This window comes from Acinonyx jubatus, chromosome B2, assembly GCF_027475565.1.
Source record: "Acinonyx jubatus isolate Ajub_Pintada_27869175 chromosome B2, VMU_Ajub_asm_v1.0, whole genome shotgun sequence".
In the NCBI taxonomy this organism is placed as follows: domain Eukaryota; kingdom Metazoa; phylum Chordata; class Mammalia; order Carnivora; family Felidae; genus Acinonyx; species Acinonyx jubatus.
The window spans coordinates 77642934-77669119 of NC_069385.1; the positions used below are offsets into that span (position 1 = coordinate 77642934).

Below are 26186 nucleotides of genomic sequence, written 5' to 3' on the forward strand. Positions count from 1 at the left end.
TTTATTGTCCTTTTGAAATCACAGAAATCATACATGAATATGTTATTGTTGCAAAAGATTCAAACCACACAGAAATATCTAGAAAAAAACATGAATGTCTCCCTTCTCTGATCTGCCACTCCTCCTGCTTTTGCCTCCTTTCCCTAGATGCAACAATTCTCAGCTGTTTGTTGTTCCTCCATCTAGTCCTCTGTGCTGGACACCGAGCACACACCAGTGAATGTGAAACATTGTTCTGCAACTTGCTTTTCTCCCCTTTCCGTATCTTGGAGGTATGAAAGAACCTTTAGCACCATATAAACAGAAAAGGTTTTCTTTCAAAATGAGAGATTGAGCTAATATAATTAAATCAATCCAACATTTATCACAGAGAATGACAATAATAATTATACCACTACTCATTCAGCTCACTGACATAAAGTCTTTGGAACTCGTTTGAGGGATCACTTTGGTGAAAAGCATGATGGATTTTAAAGTCTCAATATTTAGACTTGATAACTTTAGAGGAAAAATACTGTCCTTCCTCGCATAGCAGCAAGAGACCATGAGAGTGACAGTATTCTGTTTTGCAAAAATTATCTTTTTATTCTATCAGACGTGTGTAGAGGTAACATAAATGTAATTGCCTGCAAAGAAAATTCAGGAAACAAGGTGAAAATACTTATTTCCTTTGGAGGAAGGACACTTAGCCAATTTCTTATTCTCATTATTTCCGTGCCTTACCCTCTGGGGGAAAAGCCTGGGAATATTTCCTAATGAAAAATTAACTTGGCCGAGGAGGAAACTGTGAGGCTGACCTGACAATTTCATTTTCTCTGTAATTCCGGACACAGATGATGCAAAGAATTCTGCAACGAGGTAACTTCTTAGTAATCCTATAGGAGTATCTTCTCCAAGACTGTTAAAATTAAGCCTGATATTTTTCACCACAGATTTCCTTCTGCAAGCTAGTGCCATTCTGACAACATTATTCATCATCTTGATATAAGCATGGAGTATTTTCATATCAGAGAAAATTGTTCTATTTATTCCACATAGAGCACGTCTTTCCGAAATTAGAATAACAGTCTGTTTTATTCCTCACTGCCATTTATTAGATAAATCCTATGAATAAAATTGCTGTTTGTTTCTGTATAAATTCTCTCTCTGCTATCATTTTCACTTTATTGCTAGTCACATCATTCATCTGGACCCTATTACTCACCCCTTGGACATTAAGTTCTTCCTTCTCAATGAAATAAGCTGCTCTCAGTATCTTTTCCCCAAGCCAGTATGAAATATTCGCATCAAGTATTAACGGGAAGAGGACTGGCTGGGGATTAAAAAGTCATAGGCCAGAGTCCCAACTTCACTCCCCCTATCCAAACATGTGACTTTTGGGCAAGCTATTTGTCAGCTTGAGTTTCTTCCTTTATACAAATGGGGGAGAATACTATCTGCACTACCTATATTTCTGTGGTTGTTTGTTGGGGGGTGGGGAAAGAAGAAAGGTCTGTTTAAAAGACCTTGTCAACCGTAGCACATTATACAAAGGCAAAGTTTTAAAGTGCCAGGCACAGCTTAGGTGCTCAAAGAACATTTTCAAAATGTAAGTTGAATCAATAGCTCACAGTCATCGCTTGCCTCTAGCAGGAGCTTCACAGAGTAAGGGACACTGGGGTTGGGATGAACTCCAGGCTTAAAACCATGTTCTTGTGCCCCTTCCCTAACTTCACCCGTCTCAGGGATCAGTCAAGCACATACAAATGGGCTTCTGATGATTATGTCTGAGCTGGTGATTCTGCCACTCTGGACAGAGCTGACTGATCCTAGGGTAGATACTTTTCCCAAGCGAATTAACCAAGACTCTCCTCTGGGAATTTGATCTTTGCCAGGGAGACAAACTTTCCATGTTGTTAAAGTGGAATCAGTTGTGACCTAGAGAGAAGACCTTTTGAATCATTGTTGCTAACCTGCCCAGCTTTACTCTTGATTCCTTTGCTTCCTGGGTTCCTTCCTAGGATTGAGTACTCCCTAGGATTCTGTGAGATAAATAGATAAAAAAGAAGTAACACCTACTTCATAGGGTTGTATTATGTGCTTACAACAGTGCCTGAAACTCAATAAGCATTCAGTAAGTCTTAGCTGTTGTTATTATTATTAAATTATTTTGTTTTTTTAATGTTTTACTATTTATTTTTGAGAGAGACAGAGACAGAGAGAGAGAGACAGAGACAGAGACAGAGAGGGAGACCCAGAATCAGAAGCAGACTCCAGGCTCTGAGATGTCAGCACAGAGACTGATGTGGGGCTCGAACCCATGAACTGTGAGATCATGACCTGAGCTGAAGTCTGACGCTCAACTGACTGAGCCACCCAGGTGCCCCAAATTACTTTGTTTTTTAAATTACTTTGAATAATACCTAGCATATATAGAGAGTATTTAAGTGAATTTTTTCCAGCTTTATTGAAATATAATTGACATAAAATGTGTACGTTTAAACTGTGTTACACGATGATTTGACACACTTATATGTTGCAAAATGATTACCAGAGTAGCTGGCTAACACCTGCATCACATCACATAATTACCATTTATTTTTTATACTGAGAATATTTAAGGTCTACTCTCTTAGCTACTTTCAGACATGTAAGAAAATACTAACTATAATCACTATGCTTAACATTAGATTACCCAGAAGTTATTCATCTTGTAGCTAGAAGTTTGTGCTCTTTTAACTAACATTTTCCCTTTTCTCTCACTGGCTTCCCTGCTCTCCCCACCCCCAGCCCGTGGTAACCACCATTCTAGTCTCCTTTTATATTTATATGAGTCCAACTTGTTTTAGATCCCACATACACGTGAGATGATACAGAATTTGTCTTTCTTTGTCTAACTTATTTCCTTTAGGAGAATGCCTTCAAGTTACATCTATGTTGTTACAAACATTGTTTCGAATAGCAGATGCCCTTTTCTCATGGCTGAATAATATTTCATTGAGTGTATATTGATATACATGTATACCAATTACATATTCTTTATTCATCTATTGAAAGACACTTAGATTGTTTCCATATCTTGCCTATTGTGAATAAAGCTTCACTGAACATGGGAGTGAAGGTAAAATAGATCAGATGATCTATTTTTAATTTCCTGAGGAAACTTCACATTGTTTTCTATAGTGGTTGCCCCAATTTATATTCCCACCAACTGTGTAAAAGGATTTCCTTTTCTCCACATCCTTGCCAACACTTGTTATCTCTTGCCTTTTTGATGATATTCATTCTAAGAGGTGTAAGGAGATATCTCTTCTTTTCCTAGTTCCTTGAGGTGTAAAGTTAAGTTGTTTAATTTGAGATCTTTCTTTTGTCTTAAGTTAGGCATATAACACTATAAATTTTTGTCATAGAACTGTTTTTGCTGCATTCCATAAATGTTGGTATATGTGTTTTCACTTTCATTTGTCTCAAGATAGTTTTTGACTTCTGTTTTTATTTCTTCTTTGACCTAGGAGCTTGTTATTTAATCACATTTTTGTGAATTTTCCAGTTTTTTCTTAATTGATTGCTAGTTTCATCCTATGATGGACAGATATTTGATATGATTCTTAAGTTTATTAAGGCTTGTTTTGTGGCCTCATATATGATCTGTCATGGAGAATTTTCCATGTGCACTTTAGAAGAATGCGTGTTTTTCTGCTGTAAGATGAAATGTTCTGTAAATGTCTGTTAAGGACATCTGGTCTAATATGTAGTTTAAATCTAATGTTTCCTTCTTGATTTTCTGTCTGGATGATCTATCCATTGTTTAAAGTTGTATATTGAAGCCCTCTACTATTATTGTATTGCTGTTTATGTCTCCTCTCAGATCCATTAATATTTAGAAACTTCTATGTTGGGTATGTAAATGTTTACAAATGTTATATTCCCTGGATAGATTGACCCCTTTATTATTATATAATGACTCCCTTTTTTTTCTTGTTACAGTTATTGTCTTTTATAAGTATAGCTTCTCTTGCTTTCTTTTACCTTCTGTTTGCTTGCAATCTATTTTTCCATCCCTTCAGTTTCAGTCCAAGTATATCCTTTTTTTAAAACATTTTTTTAAAGTTTATTTATTTTTGAAAGAGAGAGAGAGAGACAGAATGAGCGGAGAGCAAAGAGACAGAGTATCCCAAGCAGGCTCCACACTGTCAGCACAGAGCCTGATGTGGGGCTCAAACTCAAAAACCATGAGATCATGATCTGAGCTGAAATCAAGAGTTGGGCGTTTAACTGACTGAGCCACCCAGGAGCCCCAAATCCATGTCTTTATCCTTTAAGTCTTTATCCTTAAAGATGAAATGAGTATCTTATGGGCAACATATAGGTGTTTTTTAAATTAATTAGGCGCTGTATATCTGTTGGAGAATTTAGTCTATTTACATTTAAAGTAATTATTAATAGTTATGGGCTTACTATTGCCATTTTGTTCATTGTTTTCCGATTGTTTTATAATTCCTTTGTTCCTTTCTCTTTTGTTCTCTTCTTTTTTGATTTGGTGATTTTTTTTTTTGTGATATGCCTTCATTACTTTCTCTTTCTCTTTTATGTAACTACCATAGGGTTTTTCTCTGTGATTATCATGGGAATTACATAAAATATTTTATATCTATATCTATTTTAAGATGAAAAAAATTAACTTCAGATACTTATAAAAGCTCTACATACTCCCCCACATTTTATATTTTTGATGTTACAGTTTACATCTTTTACATTGTGTATCTATTCACAAATTATTATAGTTATGGTTATTTTTGATACTTTTCTCTTTTCACCTGTATAAACTAGAGTTACAAGTCATTTACCCACCATCATTACAATATTAGAGTATTCTTTACTTAACTATATTTACCTTTATCATTGAGTTTTATACTTATGTGTTTTCCTGTTAACAATTACCATCTTTAAATTTTATTTGAAGCACTCACTTTAACATTCTTTGTAAGGCTGGTCTAGTAGATGAACTCCTCAGCTTTTACTTGTCTGGAAAATTCTTTATCTCTCCGTCCATTTTGAAGGACAGTTTTGCCAGATAGAGTATTCTTGGTTGGCAGGGTTTTTTGTTTGTTTGTTTGTTTGTTTGTTTTTTCTTTCTTTCAGCAATTTGACTATATAATGCCACTGACTCCCTTTTGGCCTGCAAAATTTCTGCTAAAAAACTTACTGGTGGTCTCATGGGGGGCGGGGGAGGATTTCCTTTTATGTAACAAGTTGCTTTCCACTTGTTGCTTTTAAGATTCTCTTTTAGTCTTTTCACCACTTAATTACGATGTGTCTCATGAGTCTCTTTGGAATTTTTTTTTAAATTAAGTTTTCTGGACTTTCTGGGTCTGGATAGGTTTCTTTCTCCATGTTGAGAAAAGTTTCAGCCGTTATTTCTTTGAACTAGCCTTCTGACCCTTTCTTTCTTTCTTCCCCTTCTGGGACCTTTATAATGGGTAAATTGTTCCTCTTGATGGTGTTTCAAAAGTCCCTTAAGCTATCTTCCCTATTTATATTTTATTTTATTTTTATGTTTTCACTTCTCAGATTAATTGAGTTTCACTGCTTTGTTTTCAGGTTCACTGATTTTTTATTGTGTTTCATCTAGTCTGCTATTGAACCTGAATCCCTTTATTAAATTTTTCAGTTCAATTATTATATTCTTCAGGTCTTGATTTGTTTTCTACTTCTTTTTTAACTTTTTAAAAATGTTTATTTGAGAGAGAGAGAGAGAGAGAGAGCAAGTGGAGGAAGGGCAGAGAGAGAGGGAGACACAGAATCTGAAGCAGGTTCCAGGCTCTGAGCCATCAGCACAGAGCCCAATGTGGGGTTCAAATTCCTGAACCTTGAGATCATGACCTGAGGTAAATTCGGATGCTTAACTGACTGAGCCACCCAGGCACCCCTGTTTGGTACTTTTTCATATTTTCTATGTCTTCTTTGAAATTTTCACTTTGTTCATGCATTGTTCTCCTGACCTCTGTGAGCATCTTTATGGTTGCTATTTTGAATCCTATTTTAAGTAAATCACTTCTCTCCATTTTATTGAGGTCTATTTTGGAGTTTAATTTTGTTCTTTTATTTGAAATATATTCCCCTATTTCTTTATTTTTCTTGGCTCTCTGTGTTGGTTTCTGTGCATTAGATAAAGCAGCCACCTCTCCCAGTCTTGACAGAGTGCTCTTGGGTAGGAACAATCTCATCAATCAGTCTGACCTGAGCTTTTCATTTTTCTCTTAAACTCCTGTGAATGCCCAAGCCATCTTCATTGTTCTAAGTGCCTCCCAGTATTAGAGGGTGTGCTCAGACCCATCACTGTCCTAAAGGGGAGGATCGCAGTTAGCACCTAGATGCCAGTTGATTGGAAGCTAGACCCTCAGACAGCAGCAGGAAAGTATACAGTTAAACCCCTTCCTGGGAGAACCTGAGAAGTAGGCATTTTTGCTGCTCTCCCTGTGCTTTGCCCAACTGTAAAGCCATGGGAGGAGGGGAGTGCTTCTGTTTTTATTAAGAACTTTCTTTGTTTATTTGTTTGCTGTAGTCCTGTGGTACTAATGAATGCATACTGGCTGTCAGAACCCATGATCCAGGGGCCTGTGCTCTGGGCAGCAACTGGAAAATCTGGGGGTACCAGATGTGTGAACAAGCTCTTTCCAGGGAGATACTGACTACTGAAGTAGGCTAGAGGGAGAGGACAGAGATGTCCCCAGGCTTCCCTAGTCTCTGGGGATGATGTCATTCAGTCCCAAGATATGTTCTAAATTAGAAGCTTGATCCTAGGGCAGCAGCTTTCAAAGTATGCAAATAGACCTCTTTCAGGGAAAGACTGGGAGATGGGTGTTTCTCTTTGTTCTTTTTGCTCTGAGCTGTGGGAGAATAGTCAGTTAAGAACTGCTTCTTTGTTTGCAACAGTCCTATGGGACTCCTGAATGCAACCCCCACTGGCTGTCAGGGCCAGGTGACCCAGGATCCCAACCCTCAGATGGCAGCCGCTGAAGCTGGGGTACAGATATGCATAGAAGCTCCTTTCATAGAGATACTGCTAATATGGAATGGGCTAGAGGGAGAAGGCAAAGATGTCCACTGGCTTCCTTGGTCTCCAGGGAGGATGGCAGTCAGCCCCTAGATGTGTGCTAAATTAGAAACGTTATTCTTAGTAAGCAGCTTTTAATGTATGCAAATAGAAGCTTTTCAGGAAAAGACTGGGAAGACTGAGACATGGTATTTTTTGCTGCTCCTACACTGAACTCTGGGGGATAGCCATGAAGAGTCCCTCATGTGCAATTCTTAAATGTTGGGATGCTGGATATGGGGTCCAAATGCTTCACTCCTTGGGGAGAAACTTGGAGTTGGAAATTCCGTCCTGACTGTATGGTTGCTGTGCCAGGGGTGGGGTTAATAGTGTGTCTCAGCCTTTCCTACCCATTTTGATGTGGATGTTCTTTGTTCATCTGATATATAGGAGTCATGCAGTTTCTGGATTTCTTTCAGAGGGAATTTCTTAATGTATAGCTGTACATTTGATATGTCTGTAGGGGGAGAAACTTCATGGGCCTCCCATGTTGCCATCTTGGACTGGATCCACAAATTGAATGTTAGTTTTCATTAATGGTACTCAGTCTATACAGCTGGTTTTGAGTAATAAAATAATTAGTTAATGCATGTAATTTAGTTAGTATAGTGCCTAGCATGCTTAATAATCATCCTTAATAATTATTTACTATTATTTGTAGTATATGAATGCTCCCATAAGTGACAAACTATATGTATTGTATTGTCTTTTTTCAACACACTTTGTTTCAAAATTTTCACCTTTGTGCATAGAGAGTAACTTCATTTTCTTAAAACTGCTGAATGATGTTAGTTTTTCCTTTATTTATGGGCATTTAAGAAGCTTTAACTTTTCAGAAAATTTAAGAAAAAAACCCTTAAAATATGCTGTCTTGTACATGCATGTGGCTGTCTTATAGCATAGAGATCTGGTATGACAGTTACTGGATCATAAAGCATATTTAATGTTAATAAATTGTAGAAAATGCTCATTAAAGTAATTGTTCATTAGCTATTATGGCTGTGTGTTTTTCTGTCATCTTACCAACATGTGAGGTTACCAAATTTTGAAATATTTGCCAATACGACTTTATGAGCTCATTGCTTTAATGTGCATTTCCTTGATTACTACTGAGAAACACTTTTGTTTATTTAGTTTATTGGCTCTTTGTATTTCCTCTTTTGTAAACTGCCTGTTTTCTTTTTGTTTATTTGGTATCTGATTTCGAAAGTCTGGTTTCCTCTTGAAAATAATGGAGGATTTTTTGAGAAGGCGGAGAATATTACTTTCTCTTTTAGACCCATAAATTTTGGGTGTACAAGAGGGACAATGAATTATTTTAGAACAATATTTCAAATTGGAATTCTAATGAGTTCTTAATTATAAGTTAAAAACAGTATTACTAAAAGGCGTCAGCAGCATCAGCCTCACTCAGAGGAACTTTTAGATATGTGCATTTTCAGGTCCTTCTCTGACCACTTTACCAGGAGCTCTAGGGGTGGAGCCCAACTAGTTGTGTTTTAGTTTAACAAGCTCCCAGGTGATCGAAAAGCAGTAAACTAGACCATTGAAAGATTCTTTTAGGGGCACCTGGGTGGCGCAGTCGGTTAAGCGTCCGACTTCAGCCAGGTCACGATCTTGCGGTCCGTGAGTTCGAGCCCCGCGTCAGGCTCTGGGCTGATGGCTCAGAGCCTGGAGCCTGTTTCCGATTCTGTGTCTCCCTCTCTCTCTGCCCCTCCCCCGTTCATGCTCTGTCTCTCTCTGTCCCAAAAATAAATAAACGTTGAAAAAAAAAAAAGAAAGATTCTTTTAATCACCATAAGATTATGACTGTTTGTCTTATATTACTTAGTGATGTTAACATTTAAAAATTTTATTGGTATACACAACTTGGATGAATCTCAAAGGAATTATATGGAGTGAAAAAAGTCATTCCCACACATACTGTATGTTTACATTTATATAACATTCTTGAAATTACAATATTATAGAAAGAGAGAACAGGTTAATTGATGCTAGGAGTTAGGGAGTGTAGAGTGCAGTAAAGGGCTGGAAGATGGGGGTTATAATAAAAAGAAATAACCAGGAATTGTTGTACTGTTGGAACTGTTCTGTATCTTGACTGTGATAGTGGACACACAAACTTACACATGTGATAAAATTCATAGAACTGAATACACACACACACACACTCACACACATAATCACAAACACACACAAATGAGTGCAAGTAAAACTTGGGATATCTGAATAAGATCTGTATATTGTATCAGTTTCAGTATTCTGGTTGTGATAGTATACTACAGATGTGTAAGATGTTACCATTGGGGAAAAATTGGGTAAAGGATGGAAAGGATCTCTCTGTCTTTTTACAACTTACAACTAGAACAACTAATTCTACAATTATCTGAAAATTAAAAGTTCATTAAAAAACAACAGAAGTTTTATTAGGTTTAATTGTTACCATTCCTCCAAATATTGATAGGAAACTGGGAAAATGGCTTATTGTCATTTTCACTCTGAATTTGGCAAATTATTTCAATTCTATTAGTAATATGTTTAAAGAATTAAAAACAAACAAATGAACAAACATGCTAGATTTAGAACATTTAATTTCCTATTGAAAAAAAATTTTTTTTAATTTTAAACATGGTTTTTTAGAGAGACAAGAAGAATGCGAGCAGGGGAGGGGCAGAGAGAGAAGGACACACAGAATCTGAAGCAGGTTCCAGGCTGTAAGCTATCAGCACAGAGCCCTACATGGGGCTCGAACTCATGAGCCATGAGATCATGACCTGAGTCAAAGTCAGACACTTAACATCTGACTGAGCCACCCAGGTGCCCCGAAAACATAGCTTTAATTCTTCTGTAAACAATGTATCTCTAATCTTTAAATCCTATATTAATTAGTCCTACATAAAATAATATAAATGTATAAAACACAGAAATGCTTAAAGAGGAAAAAATAGCATATATTTTGTTTTTTAACCTTTAGCATTTAGGTTTAGGTGCTTTTCTATTTGAGTGACAATCCTCCTTGGAGAAATAAAAACATAACTAAAACACAGTTGAGTGCAATTTCTACAAAACAGACATAAGAGCCATGGGAACTCTTAACTACAGATGGGATGCAGTTTTCAAATAATTACAAAATGAGGTTGCTCAATAATCCCAAACTCCTAAACACTCACACCACTAATTAAAGATTCCAAGAGGAAGAGTGTTCATGGATCTTTTGGTAAGTCATTGCAATTTTCATGTTGACACAATTTCGCATACAATCAACCTAAAATAGTCCAGGTTACCAATTTCGTTTATTTTTCTCCCCAGAACTCACCTGGGAGCTCTTATGTTGTACCTATTGGAATCCATTTATTTTGTCCCCTTCCTAGAACTTTGATCTGGGTACTATTGATTTTGATTCATTGGCTGACAGTTTTAGACACTGATTGAACATTTATTTCAGGCTTGGATGACACACGTTAACACAAACTCTTCATCCATGAACCATTAAAACAGTCAGTAAAAGTTGAAAGATAAAGAAAGATGGCGCTATGTTCTATTTGTAGTCTTCATTTCCTCTATTTGGCTAGCTTGTTCCTGGGTTGGTCAGGGGAGGATTCACTCCATTCAATGTCCTCTTTCACCTGGGACTTAAGAGCTGACACAAAAATTTACCAAGACTGTTAATAGAATTTATTATATTTAGAATTCTTAAACTACAGTTATTAATTTCAAAAGTTGCTTAGTAATTTTCACAAATTAAACTCATTTTATATATATATAAATATGTATTATATATATATATAAATTTTATATACATATATATCTCCAACATGTGATTTATTGTTGTTTATTTCCATTCAGCTTTTCATGTTCCCTAGTGTCCTAGAGGAGTGCGTTGCTGTCTTAGCAATGTATACTTGGTGAATGTAGCATAGAAACTGGAAGAAATATGATTTAGTATCTTTGCTTTGGGATGAATTTCCTCAGTTGGATTCTGTTCTCAGAAAACTTTTGGAAGCACATTTAGTGGTGTGTAGTTTGAGGGAAACTGCACTGCACTAACTACTCAAAAAATAACAATATCTTTATATCCTTGAAATTTGAGACCAACTTTTATTTGTAAGTCTATGTGTTTTTCCCTGTATTTGGGGCATCTCTTCATTCTCCAGCAACAGGAAAGTTCCTAACATGGGCTTTGACCTCTTTTCAAAACCATAGGGAGAGAAGCAGTCTTTTATAGTTCCTGTATACTGAGTCATACCATACCAAGTTCTGGTGCCAAAAATCTGTACTAGACTCACTTTCATTAACCAGTCTCTCCAAACAGGTCATTGAAGGGCTCTTGGAATTATGATTTATGGTATTTCATGCAGTGATACAAAAAATGCTGGACTAAGTTCAGAAACAAGAGTCAAATGATGACAATGAGAGCAAACAATTTCAGATTGTTTTAGTTGTAGCTGACTACCAGGAAGCTGGGAGAGAATGTGTATCTGGGAGAACTAAGCAGTCATATGGTCATAACTAAGCCAGCCTTCTATGTATATATGTATGTTTGTATGTATCTATGTATGTATGTATCTATGTATGTCATGTATTCATTCATTCATTCATTCATTCATGTGGAAAGACAACACTTGATTACTTGGAGAAAAGGCTAACATATTTCCATCTTCCTCCTAAAATGTTTACTTATAAACACTGGGAAAGAGCTCCTTTTGGCCATTGATTTCCAAGGAGTGGTAAGACTCAATTTTGTGAGCTGATTAAAAGCACTAAATATTTGTGGTCAAGGATAGAGTGACCCTATGATGCTTCAGTACTGATGTTAGACTGCTCTATTCTTTTGCTGTCATATAGTGCAATACAGTTTTCATTCTCTTGTTTCCAAAATACTACAGTATTTCTGTATATCACTGTGCTGCCTTATTTCTTATTATTTGTCACTGTTTGGATCCTTCCTCATTTTTAGCTAATGTAGTCTTTAAGATTCACTAACAAGTGCTCACTTCAGCAGTACATATACCAAAATTGGAATGATTTAGAGAAGATTAGCATGGCCACCCTGTGCAAGAATGACATGCAAATTCTTGAAGTGTTCCATATTTTAAAAAAATCCTTGGGGGCACTTGGATGGATCATTGGGTTAAGTGCCTGACTTCCACTCAGGTCATGATCTCACAGTTAGTGAGTTTGAGCCCCGCATTGGGCTCTGTGCTGACAGCTCAGAGCCTGCAGCCTGCTTCAGATTCTGCATCTCCTTCTCTCTCTGCCCAACTCCTGCTTATGCTCTCTCTCTCTCTCTCTCTCTCTCTCTCTCAAAAATGAACACATGAACAAAGTTAAAAACAAACAAACAAACAAAAACCTTGGGGCACCTGGGTGGCTCAGTCTGTTGAACATCTGACTCTTGATTTTGGCTCAGGTCATGATCTCACAGTTCATGAGATGGAGCCCTGCATCAGGCTGTATGCTGACAGTGCAGAACCTGCTTGAGTTTCTCTCTCTCCCTCTCTCTCTGCCCCTCCTCTACTCATGCATGTGCTCTCTCTCTCTCTTTCTCAAGATAAACAAACATTTTTAAAAACATTTTTTAACAAAAGTAAAGTAACATGTTGAAAGAGAAAAAGATAATGGTTCAACTCTTATTTGCCTAACAAAAGAGCCTTAGATCTTCTAGATGATCAAAAAATCTTAAATATTTTTTAAAAACTCTTACATTACTGGTCTTTAAGTTGAAAAGGAAAAAAATATGTATCCATACTTTTATGAAATAAAGAGAAAATAGCCATTATATGCCCTGTTTCTTCTGTCCAGTTTCTGACAGCATGATTCACATTCTTCAGTTAGCACCTCTCTCCCATTCTACTTCAGGCAGATTTTTCACAGGCTTTTCTCTTATCTAAGCCTGTCTAAGAACCTTACCTTTATTTCTGTTATTTTATCTAATTTGGGACATAAGAAGGGTCAGAAACAAACAAAAAGAGCTGCCAAAGACATAATAGAAACTTTTGTCCTTTTCCTGATTTGGAACAGTCCTACCCACTAAGAGTAATATAAATTAAAATGCAATGAGTCATCCTTTTCCATCATTTTCATGAGTACCACACCTGTTGTCCACCTTTGCAAGAAAGGTCACTTGCTGAAAATGATGATTCATGCCTCCCACCCCTCTTCAAGGACTTTCTAGCTGTCTATGCTCATCAACAGCATCCATAAAATTAATTCCACCTGGCACTAGCTCTAGAAATCACTAGACCTGTGCCTCTGACCAAGGATCTTCTTATCTGACTTAAACTCTCCTAGTAACTCAGGCATGTGATGCTGACCCCAAGTACCCTGGAAGGAGCCTTGGAATTCAATATGTGTAAAGCAAGCCACACTTGATTTGTTAGCAATAGAATAGGTAACCATCATGCAGCATCTATCATTCTCTGTCAAAATAAAGTGAATTTCTTCTATTATTGTTTAATAGTAGTTAATAGTGTCATGAAATTTAGATTTTTAATTTGTTTCTTTGAAAACCATTAAAACTGTGGAGAAATAACAATAGTTATCATGCATTACATGGCTGGCCACTACTGTGTTAGGCGCTTTAATTAGTGGTCTTCTTTGACCTCACCCAAAGAGATAAATGCTACAGTCTCTTTTTTTTTTTCCTTCCAGAGGTAAACCTGATGTTTAGAGATTAAATAATTTATCATCATGCAGTTACTAAGAACTGCAGGAGTAACTTGAATCAAAGACTTTTATTCTCCAAAGTCTGTGTTCCTTCCCACTTTGCTCAAGAAACAATTATACTAATTCTAAATCTGCTTAACAGAATTTGTGATAATTTAATCAGGCCAGCCATGCACCTTTGTACTCTGAGGATAAATCTGTTAATTCAACAAATATTTACAGTGAAAGTTATGTACCAATTGATTATTTTTTTTATAAGTTCTTCAAATATTTGTCAATTTTATTAATTTGGAACCTGTTTTGGAAGATAATACTCATTTCCCAAGTGGAAATCAAAGACAGTGATTTCATCTATTGCCAATTGTAGAACATTGAGCCCATTAGAAATATTTAATATACTGTTTCTTCTTTTAGTCCTGAGTTTGAATATGAAGTATATTTCTCTTTGAAGAAGACTTTTAAAATATTGTAATTCCAAATTGTCACCAAAAGATAAAGTCATTACTATTGAAATATTTTGAAACTTAACTAAACACTTAGATTTTATAACAGTTTCAAAACAAAATAAATGGATGCTGGCTTGAAAATCCTCTAAGCAGACAAAACCATTTAAACCATGTAAGCAAAACTAAAACCATGTAAGCAAAACATGTAAACAAAACTAGTTTAAGTCATGAACATAAGCAAAATTTAATTTACTTTTATAAATATATTGCTCTGATAATCATAAAAGAAACTTAGGCCATATTCCTAAAATGCTGTAAGATAATCACTTTTAACCAATCCTCTGCTGTCTAGAAACCCATGTTGTAATAACTGATCCTAATTTTCACTCTATAAGCCATCCTGCAATGTCAGACCTCTGAGCTTTAATACACATTGTTTTGAAGACTCCTGGTTTTTATTTTTATTTTATTTTATTTTTTAATTTAATTTTTTATTTTTTTTAATTTACATCCAAATTAGTTAGCATATAGTGCAACAATGATTTCATGAGTAGATTCCTTAATTTCCCTTACCCATTTAGCCTATCCCCCCTCCCACAAGCCCTCCAGCAACCCTCAGTTTGTTCTCCATATTTATGAGTCTCTTCTGTTTTGTCTGCCTCCCTGTTTTTATATTATTTTTGTTTCCCTTCCCTTATGTTTATCTGTTTTGTCTTTTAAAGTCCTCATATGAGTGAAGTCATATGATTTTTGTCTTTTTCTGATTAATTTCACTTAGCATAATCCCCTCCAGTTCCATCCACGTAGTTGCAAATGGCAAGATTTCATTCTTTTTGATTGCTGAGTAAGACTCCATTGTATATATATACCACATCTTCTTTATCCATTCATCCATCGATGGACATTTGGGCTCTTTCCATACTTTGGCTATTGTTGATAGTGCTGCTATAAACATGGGGGTGCATGTGTCCCTTCAAAACAGCACACCTGTATCCCATGGATAAATGCCTAGTACTCACGAAGACTCCTGGTTTTTAAAATGTTATGTGCACAATAAACTCTTACTAAATATTATTTTACTGATCTGTTTTTAATTTTTACTTTTTTTTGATTTTGACAGTTTCTGGTGTCAAAAGTGGGATCAAAAAGATGACCCCTTCAGTGACTCTGAGGCTGATGAACAACAATGTGTGGGTACCCATGGAGTTCAATGCACTCACTATTTTACTGCGAATTGCAGAGTGAGAAGGTAAGTCTGCGATGTCTGTTTTTATATGAAGAACATTCATGGAATGTAGGGTGTATTTTAGTTAAAGAAAAAAGGGAGCAATTCTGTCCTAAAATAAAATGACTGGTTGTTCCAAATAAGAAAGAGAAAAATAATAAGATAAAAACTACACGGATATAGGAAATTGCAGAGGTTTTGAGTAAAAGAAATTTTATGTTGTGTGGTCAAATGTGGCTAAAATTAAATAGATTAATTTACAAGGGTTTTTTAAATGAAATTAATAATGTACTGATACAAAACGAGTTTAACTTCTATCTCTAAAAGTCACAGAATTTCTTAGATTATTGTTCTGCTTTTAAGAAAAGATAATAAAAGATTTTTCTTTACCTATAATGTGATCTTCCCCAGAAACAAAGATTCTACATCTCATCCAAAAATACCCTGTTCTTCACATTGTCTTTATTAAGTCTTTGATAACTTAGAAAAATTAAGCATTTCTAGTATTTAAAAAGCTAAGTTTTTGTTTTTGTTTTTTAAATGTTTATTTATTCTGAGAGAAATAGAGATAGAGTGTGTGTGAGCACGGAGGAGCAGAGAGTTAGAGGGAGAGAGAAAGAATCCCAAGCAAGTTCTGTGAGCCCCAACACAGGGCTCAATCTCATAAACTGTGAGGTGATGACCTGAGCCAAAATCAAGAGTCAGATGCTTAACAGATGAGCCACCTAGGTGCCCCTAATTTTTTTTTTTTTTTAATGCCTATGACACTTCCTGGATTTGCCTTCGATATCTTTTTTCAACTTGGTTTAATGGATAATTAAATTTTATTTCACAGTGATTTGTTATACTTTTTGATAAGTATTTTACCTCTTTTGAGGTTTTTTTTGAGTACAGTTGACACACAGTGTTATATTAGCTTCATGTGTACAACATAGTGAATCCACAAGTGTATATATTATGCTATGCTCACCACAAGTGTAGCTGCCATCTGCCACCATACAATACTATTACAGTATCATTGACTATATTCCTTATGCTTTGCCTTTTAATCCCATGGCTTATTCCACAATTAGAAGCCCATATCTCCCACCCCCCTTCACCCATTTTGCCTACGCCCCCACCCCTCCTCCCCTCTGACAACTATTCTCATACACTGTTGGTGGGAGTATAGACTGATATAGCCACAGTGGAAAGCAATGTGGAGGGCCCTCAAAAAATTGAAAACAGAACTACCATATGATCCAATAATCTCATCACTGGGTATTTACTCAAAGAGAAAGAAAACCTAAATTGAAAAGATATATGCACCCTTATGTTTATTACAGCATTGTTTACAATAAGTATCCACCAATAGATAAATGGAAAGGAAGATGTGATATATATGTATACACACACACACACGCATATATATATATATATATATATATATATATATATATATATATGCGTGTGTGTGTATATATATATATATATATATATATATATATGAATATTGTGCAACCATGAAAAAGGATGAGTTTATGCCATTTGTGACAACATGGATAACTCTAGGGGGTTTTATGCTAAGTGAAATAAGTCAGACCAAGAAAGACAAATACCGTATGATTTCACTCATATGTGGAATTAAAAAAAATGAATAAACAAACATAAAGCAGAATTTGACCTATAAATACAGAGAACAAAGTGACATCAGCCCTAGAAACATTTTTCTATATATGTCTCCTAAGGCAAGGAAAACAAGAGTATCTTTTGAAATTTTTGACAAATTTCCCCAAATCGAATTCTAAGTGAAGTCTTTTTGACCTTAAACTAACTGTGGAATATTCTAGAGGCTTACTGCAAGATCTCAAAGATTTGCTCTGTCTCCTTATAGAAAGAGAAATATTGATTTATTTAGGCTTATTTGACATGTTAAATTGCGTGGAAAACATCGTCAAATAAGCAATGTTTAAGCTTCTTAGGTTATATTTATATGGACATATATTAGTAATATATGCTGTGTCTTGGTATAAATCTATCAGTCGTGATTCCAGTTATTGTTTTTAAATATTGTATATCATAAAAATAATCAAGTTTACTTGTCAGTTGCATAATATTTTTAGTGAACTGTCACCACATCTTTAGCCATGGCTATCATTAAGACTTATCCCTCACAGACAGCTATTGGTTTACTCTGATTTCTTCTAAGGAAGCACTGACATTCAACTATAGGAAAAAAATGCTGTCCCTTCAAAAATATTTATGGAAAAGATCTTGAAAGTTGCTCTAGAATACAGGTTTCTAATAACATGAAAATCGTAACACTGAACTGAGTAAGAATTTCTAGAACTCTAATGGAAAAATTGATTCATAGAATTGCTAACTCAATATCAAGAAAAGCAAAAATTAACTATGTGGGACTAAATGAACTGATGACTATGGTTATAATTTTTATGACTTTGAAAGATTGCTTGTACTTTAATGTTTTGTTTTCCAGATTTAAAGAATTCCCCTTTCTCCTTTTTTTAAGCTCTCTATAACTTACAGCAATTTGGTTTAGTATACCTTTGCAAAATAAAGGTTGAAACATGTATCTTTTTTTTTCCCTATATAATCCTTCCAGAGTTCAGAAACTCTTATTAAATATTATTATTTTTATGACAATATAGGTATTTCCTGAAGTTCAAATATAATCTATTCACTGTGTCACAGGACACAATTGGGCAAGTCCTTAGTTTGGCTCCTCAGCCTAAAGAGACTTTTAAAGGTTTGATCTGAGATTCATTATTACCTGACAATTGTAAAGCCCAAAGGTTGACTTTATGGATCCAATAAAGTGTCTTGGATATTACCAGAGCTTTGAATGGAATATCATGTTGAGAATATGAATAGAATCACTATTCTTGCCACACTTACGTAAATAATTAGGCCACATTTAATGACACTACACTTACTTTACAAACAAACTAGTTGCACTGTTATCTTTGATAAAAATGAGATGACTATAAAAAGATTGTTTCAGTAGAAAACTGTACTATCCCCCTTTTCAGATTCTAGTTCTGTTCACTGTCTTTGAGGTTTTGTTATCTCCCTGTTAACCTTAGAGAAATCCTTATAGCAGATCATGTATGGACACCCTTCATGCTTGTTGCTGTAGGGGCAACTTGAGAGTTCACCAGAACACCCAATGACATCATCAAAGACAGTCAGACTGCAAACCAGGAAACTTCATCAGATTGAAGCTGTCATCTTTACTCCACCATCTAAAGATGCCTTGACATCAAATCTAGACATTTTCTCAACTGGCTGCTCTTCATACTCAGAGTTTACATTTTGCTCCAATTATTAACCTTTTTTTCCCCCTTTTGTTTTCATAGAAATTTATCTTATTAAATTACCTGATTGCCCGTATAATACAGAGGCTTGGTTAAGTGGAAGCTCACTTGCAATACCACTTCCTGAAATAGAACATCGTGTTCATTCTGTCCTAAGCAATCATGTGTACATGTGAATGCCAATACATCATGTGCTATGTAAATAACTCAGGAAAAAAAATGAAATCCAATTACACATTTTCTCAAAAAATGTAGGTTGACCTAGAAGTGTGAAATCCGAATCTGATTGTAACCCATTTGATATACTTCAATCTTGTCTCCTGAGAATCTCTGCTCTGGGGAATTTTTTAATTCCTGGCTGTTATTATCTTCATAGTTATTGTATCAATTATCTCCGTTGTGCATTGTACCCTCTCAAGGTTTTTAAATGCCTTTTAGTAGCCAATCACATATCAAATTATATCTACCAGGATTAGACAGTTTGCAAAACTCAGTGATCCAACCACACGTCTGCAATGATGATGGCAACTGTTAGTAATAGCCATTACATGACTATCCATTCTAATGACTGCATCACCAGTGGTACCCAAGAGCAACACTACACTAGTTGGTCACACCCTCAGCTTGCTGTGACAATGACAAAATTAGGGAATTGGTAAAATAACAGTGTACTGGATACTATAGGAAAAAAAAGAAAAATTGTATACAAGATCTTGTCTAAATACTTCCATATTAAATATCTTCTCTGAGTGTTTGACAAAACCCTCAACCACAACAAATACAAAACCAAACTTAGCATGCTCTTTATAGCACACTCCATCACTACTTATTACATTCCTTCCACATCCAACCAAATATATCTTCCACTAATATCTCCCATTTTTCTCACTGGTAAAAAACATCCATTATGTCACACTAACCAAAAAACTGCAAAGTCATTCTCTGCTCTGTCAGCTCCCTCACCCTCTTCTCTAATCAGACATCAAGAACCTTCAGTTCTGCTCCTGATTATCTCTTCTTCTCTCTATCCCCTTGTCATCTTCCACTTGGACTTAACTGAGATAGGCTTCTATCTAACTTTTCCATCAGTCTCTTTTTTTCCCCTTCTCCGTGTACTGTAGTCTGAAAGCTATTACTAAAATTCAAATCATATTATGTCCCTTTCTGGGTAAAAATCCTGTTACTCCTCAATGCCAAACAAAGAATAAAGTATTTTAAATTTTAGGGAAATACCTTCACATTTATTCCATTTACTTATCTATCTTGCTATCTAATCTTTCTATTTTAATCATACATGTTTTTTCCCATGAACTTGTCTTGTGGTATGTTATATTTTTCTTCAAGTATTTGTTTGGAGCCATATTTTCTGGACTTAATTTTATGAGACATACAAAACAATTGGATTTATTTCCATAAGATAGAGACAAGATCCAAATATGATTTGTGAAAGTGAATATGGTAACAATTTGAAAAATGAAACGAAGAAGAGGAGAAATGGCTACAGTAGGTGGTTACTGCAATGGTGATAAGGATCTGAGCCTGGGGAATAGAATAAGAAAAGACATGCAATGAGGTAGTGTGTGTGATAAGGTTATATATGAACATACCTGAGCTGTTATGAATCATCTTATCAGGATGGTTTCTTGGCATAACACTCACAGTGGACAACTGAAGGGACAGAAAGAACAAAGAGTCTTTTAGAATTTTCTTAAAAGTTATGTGAGGACTTAGTAGAGAAGTGAAAAGTAAATAGAAGACTACTATACAAGTAAATGAGAACCACTTGTATTTAACATAGGAGTTGTATAATATCACTAAAATATTAGAACATCTTTTGGTCACTAGATATTTAAACCATCTCCTGATTTACTTTTAGAGTATTGTTTTGTTAGAAAACATTATATAAAATTTTTAGGAATGAGTAAAATCTGAAGTTAAGAGTTGTAGTTTTTTTTTTCTTTCTACTTTGAAGTCTTGTTTTATGCTGAGCACTGTATGCAGCCCTGTAGAAATAAATGAACACAAGATAATCCCTACTCTCAAAGGAAATTACAAACTTGTTGAGAGTTTAAAACAAGCAAAGCAAAAATCTAGAATTTAGTCAATTAAGTAAAAAAATTAGGCCCCAAACACTTTCCTCTCAAAAGTGTATAACCAAAACATGAAAAAAAGGATATTTAATTTGTTTTGCTTAATTTATTGGTTACCTACTAGAACCAGAAGCCCCCTAAACACTAAACAAAAAGAAAGTATTCATGGGAAATACTCAGCATGCAAAAACATGCCTGCCAAGAAACCAAACAACCCACACATAGCCAATAAAAGTGAAGACTCTTACTTCATACTCTAAATGCCCCAGATTGAAACTGTGTCAGTGAGAGAACATTTCACAGCTGTAGGAGCTCTTTTTAGAGAGATTTTTCTGCCAGTGTCAAAGTTCTGTAACACATAAATTATTACTTAGAGAATCACACCCAAACTTCTTAACTAATAAAGGGAATGAACAGAAATTTTAAAGTTATTTTAAATTTCAAGGGAAGAAGATGCTCTGTTGAGCAAGCAACTATTTTGTAGCCCTTAGCATTGTTTAAAGATCACCTTCAGAGCTACAGTCAGGGTCCATAGTGTCTAACTGGAAAGATTAAAATCTAAGAAATCTTAAAAAAATACATAAATAAATAATAAAAACAAAATCTAACAAATCTTTTTATTTAATGTTTATTTATTAATTTGAGAGAGAGAGAGTGAGCAGGGAAGGGGAAGATAGAGGGAGAGAGAGAATCCCAAGCACTCTCTGCACTGACAGTGGGGAGCCCCATGCGGGGCTGTGACATCAGGAACCTGTGACATCATGACCTGAGCCAAAATCAAGAGTCAGAACTTAACAACTGAGCCACCTAGGTGTCCAAAATCTAAGAAGTTTTAGATTTAGAACCCAAGCAAGTACAGATACTTTCAAAGTTTGGCTTTGAAATCTTTAGCTTATATTATCCATAATTTAAAAATAAGAATAACTTAAAGTGCTGTCCTGCTATAAAACTAAAGATACAGAATGTTCTCCAGCTGTGCAGTAAAGCAAAATTCGTTCAAGAATTTAATTTTTCTGTTTTTTTTTCCTCATATATAGCATAATCAGAACTATCTCTCATTGGAGAACTTGAGGATAAATTACTAATGTCATTTAATGCAATTTTGACTGTAGTTTATACTGTTTTGTCCTTCAAATGGTCATTAAATGTTTCTCACTTCTCTCTAATGTTTAAAATATCATAAGTAGGCATAATGAGACAAAAGTATGGAGTAAAGAAGCACTCACTGAAAAAAAGATTTCTATGAAAAGTCATTGAGATTCAAATTTACAGAGGAAACATTCATATTGAAATTTCTTTTTTTTTTTTTTTTATTTATTTTTGGGACAGAGAGAGAGACAGAGCATGAACGGGGGAGGGGCAGAGAGAGAGGGAGACACAGAATCAGAAACAGGCTCCAGGCTCTGAGCCATCAGCCCAGAGCCCGACGCGGGGCTCGAACTCAGGGACCGCGAGATCGTGACCTGGCTGAAGTCGGACGCTTAACCGACTGCGCCACCCAGGCGCCCCTCATATTGAAATTTCTGAAATGAATTTTACCACTGGGTAAAAGTGTCACAATAAAATGTGCCCTGGGTCTCCTTGAGTATAGGCTGGATATAGTGACTTGCATCATATGAATAAAACACAGACAAGGGAAAAATTGACTTTACAGTCGAGAAACCTAGCAAACACCACATTAACCAAGTGATAATGATAAACATGATCAGTAATAATTTGTGCAGATTTCATGTACCCCTTTATCTGATATGATGAGAAGGTTACCTCATCTTATGATGTTCTCCCCTTAAACCATATCCTAAGCCTAATCATGAGAAAAACATCACACAGCTTAAGTTGAAGGATAGTCTACAAAATAACTGACCACGATTCCTCAAAATTGTTAAGGTCATGAAAAACAAGAAAAGACTGAGAAACTCTCACAGATTGGAGGAGACTGGGAGACCAGATGACTACATGCAATGTGGTATTCTGGGTTGATCCAGTAACAGACATTAGTGGAAAAACTGGTAGAATCTGAATAACATCTATAGTTTAGTTGATAATAATGTACCAATGTTATTCTTGGTTTTGACAAATGTGCCATGGATATGTAAGATGTTACTTAAGGAAAACTAGGTAACGGGTATATATGGAAACTACATTATCTTTGCAGCCTTTTTTTTTAAATCCAAAATTATCCCCAAATAAAATGTTTATTAAGCACACACACATACACACACCCTACAACAGGATTTAATTATAATTCTTAAAAGAATAAGAATGCTTATTACAACCAATAGGATCCTTCTTCTCATAGACAAACAAAACAGCATTTTAGTAATTTCTTGATATTTAAATCTAGGCTTAGTGTTGAGTAACTTTGAGATTTTCATTGCATTAGCAATTTAAGCAGCCCAGGGACACCTGGGTGGCTCGGTCAGTCTTGATTTTGGCTCAGGTGATGATCTCACTTTTCCTTGAGTTCGAGCCCCACATCGGGCTCTGTGCTGACAGTACAGAGCCTGCTTGGGATTCTCTCACTCCCTCTCTCTCTGCCTGTCTCCTGTTCACCTCCTTACTCTCTCTCACTCTCAAAATAAATAAACTTAAAAAATATTTAAAAAAAAGAAATTTAAGCAGCCCAAACGAGATTTTTAGATTTACATTATGTATACGGTAAAACAATGGTGGTTTATTTGTGAAATATTACTCAGTTATTCTTCAAATTATTATTTTTTGAACACTGGCAGGACATAGGGAACTTTTTGATGCATGAAATTTATACATAGATAACCTGGTACCCTGAAAATTTATTATCAGACTTGGAACCAGAGTGCAGTCCTTCTGAATTCTGGGGTATAATTCTTTCAGCCTTACTTTGGAGTCTACGAGACTTCTCCCACAATTCCATGGGACAAGTGAGATGTCCTGCAGAGAAGCATCTTCTTTTTCAGTGGAATTTTAAGAAGACAATCAGAGGGCAGGGTTAGGCTTCTATCCTAGAAACCTACTAAAGGGGCAGAGATCATAATTTTTCAGTCATGATTTGTAGAACTAATTTGCTATATCCTTTATGGGGATTGGATTATCCAATTTACAACTCTACCTGGTTTAATTGCTGAGATCATCAGAATTATGAATTAAACATAATAACAAAGTTGCTTGCTGTGTTCCTTTTAAGGTTGATGTAACAGACATCCTCTGAGATGGCATCTAATGATCTTTATATAATCCCTTTTTGTGTAATCCACAGAGAACTAGTGTAGGCTTGATTTAGTGACTTGCTTCTAATGAATAGAATACAGCAAAAGTCAGTGAATGTCACCTCCAGGTTATAAAAGATTGTGGCTTCCATTTGGGGGATTTTTTTGGCTCTCTCATTTTCTCCGGAATCACTTACAGCTTGGGGGAAATCAGCTGCAAGTCATGAGGCAGCCCTGTGGAGAGACCTACCTGGTGAGTGACCAAGGGCTACAACAACCACGTGAGTGAACTTGAAAGTGGATGTTCCCCCAAACCTCCCTGACCAACTAAGTTGTGATTGCAGGCCATAAGAAAACTGAGCTAGAGTCATCTAGCTAAGCTATGCCTAAATTTCTGATCTGCGGAATCTCTGAGATATCAATGGTCTGTTATTTTTAAGCCACTATATTTTGGGTAATAAGCTATGCAGCAGTAGAGAACTGATATAGTTGATAAGGAGGAGGGGGCAGACTTTAACCAGATACATACATTTACTTAATGTTGAGTGTATTACTATAATTTTCTATTATCTATTTTATGAATAGTGGTACTGACTGAGCATAAAATAACATCTTCACTTACTCAGTTTATAATTTTCTTGATAATCTAAAAATAATTATGGAAACCCTTATTCTCTCATTTGTTTTTGTTGTACTTAAGACCATTTTCTGGACCAACAAAATTAAATCTGACAAAAGAAGTTGAGCTTTACTTTTACGTTTTGATTGTTAAAATGTTTTAATGATATGAAACCATGTCTTTACTGAACAATGTAGTAAATCTCCTACATATATTCATTTAAGTATATTGAAGAGCAACACATTGAAGTGTCTCCATTTATAAGAAAACCAGACTGGTACTAAGTAACACAGAAGTCCATGTGATACTTGAAAAATGCCTGTTCTTTCTTTTTGTTCTTTTCTATTATAATTAAATCATTTTTATGCACATTCAAAAATGTTTATATTATTTTTATTTGTTATTTTACGTTTTTTTGGATTTGAGGCCAGATCAGATGTCTTACTACTATTTATGTGTCATATGTCTGTCTATCTACAATTATATACATATGTGTGTATAGTATATAAGTACAAGCATACATTTATCTTTATTTCTTCATTGCTTTTGTGATTATAGTACGATAAAAAGTAACCAAAAAAAGTCAAGCTAAATTTATGTCAGAATCTTCTGACCTTTCCCAAATAATACATATTCACTATGGAGAAGATGGGATATGAATTTGAACAAATTTTCCAGGTAATTCTGCTGTTAAATCTCAAGCAGATAAATGTGACTCTAAAAAGGTTTTCTGTTTTTCTTCTTTGAAATCATATTTTTGTGAACTTGTTTTGTTGAGCTCAAAAAATAAACCCTAGGGATTATTATTATGGAACAGTTGTGATGAGACATACTGAAGATATTAAATATGCATTCTGCCCTCATATGACTCACAGTCTGGTGGGAGGGACAGAGAGAAAGAAACTACCTACAATTTTGTGCTTTATGTATAGCATCTTTAAACTTATGGTCCAAAAGAATAGTGGCTCCAAAATCAACATAAAGAAATCAACTGCATTGCTTTACACTAATGATGAAGCATCTGAAAAATGAAATAAAGGACACCATCCCATTCACAATAGCATTAAAAACAATAAATCCTCAGAAATAAACTTAACCAAGAAAGTGAAAGATCTATGAAATGAAAACCACAAATGCTTTCTGAAAGAAATCAGAGAACACACAAGCAAATAGAAAGATACCCTGTGTTCATGGATTGGAATAAATATTGTTAAAATGGTCATACCACCCAAAGCCATCTACAGATTCAACACAATCCCCATGAAATATCCAAGGTATTCTTCATAGAAATAAAAGGAACAATCCTGAAATTTATGTGGAATCATAAAAGACCCCAAAAAGCCAAAGCAATCCTGCGAAAAAAGAACAAAGCCAGAGGCATCATGCTTCCAGATTTCAAACTATACTACTCCAGCCATAGTAGTGAAAACAGTATAATACTAGTGCAAAAATAGATATATTGACAAATGGAACATAACAGAGAGCATAGAATTAAACCCTGACGTATACAGTCAACTAATATTCAACAAGGGAGTCAAGAACACCCGATGGGAAAAGGATAATCTC

The 26186-nt window shown here is 35.3% G+C and overlaps 1 long non-coding RNA gene and 1 other non-coding gene across 3 annotated transcripts in view; both read left to right on the top strand.

The window, feature by feature from the left end:
- Positions 1 to 12061: 12061 nt before the first annotated feature.
- On the top strand, positions 12062 to 12170 carry LOC113598938 (U6 spliceosomal RNA). The gene has a single exon (XR_003419705.1). It is a non-coding gene; the product is annotated as a U6 spliceosomal RNA (small nuclear RNA).
- A 9948-nt stretch (positions 12171 to 22118) lies between these two features.
- LOC113598783 (uncharacterized) overlaps positions 22119 to 26186 on the top strand; it is a 302008-nt gene continuing 297940 nt past the window's right edge. The window contains exon 1 of one of the 2 annotated variants that reach the window (XR_008298507.1): positions 22119 to 24282. This is a non-coding gene — a long non-coding RNA (uncharacterized LOC113598783). The remainder of the gene's footprint in view (positions 24283 to 26186) is intronic. The other variant, XR_008298506.1, reaches the window with a different exon arrangement.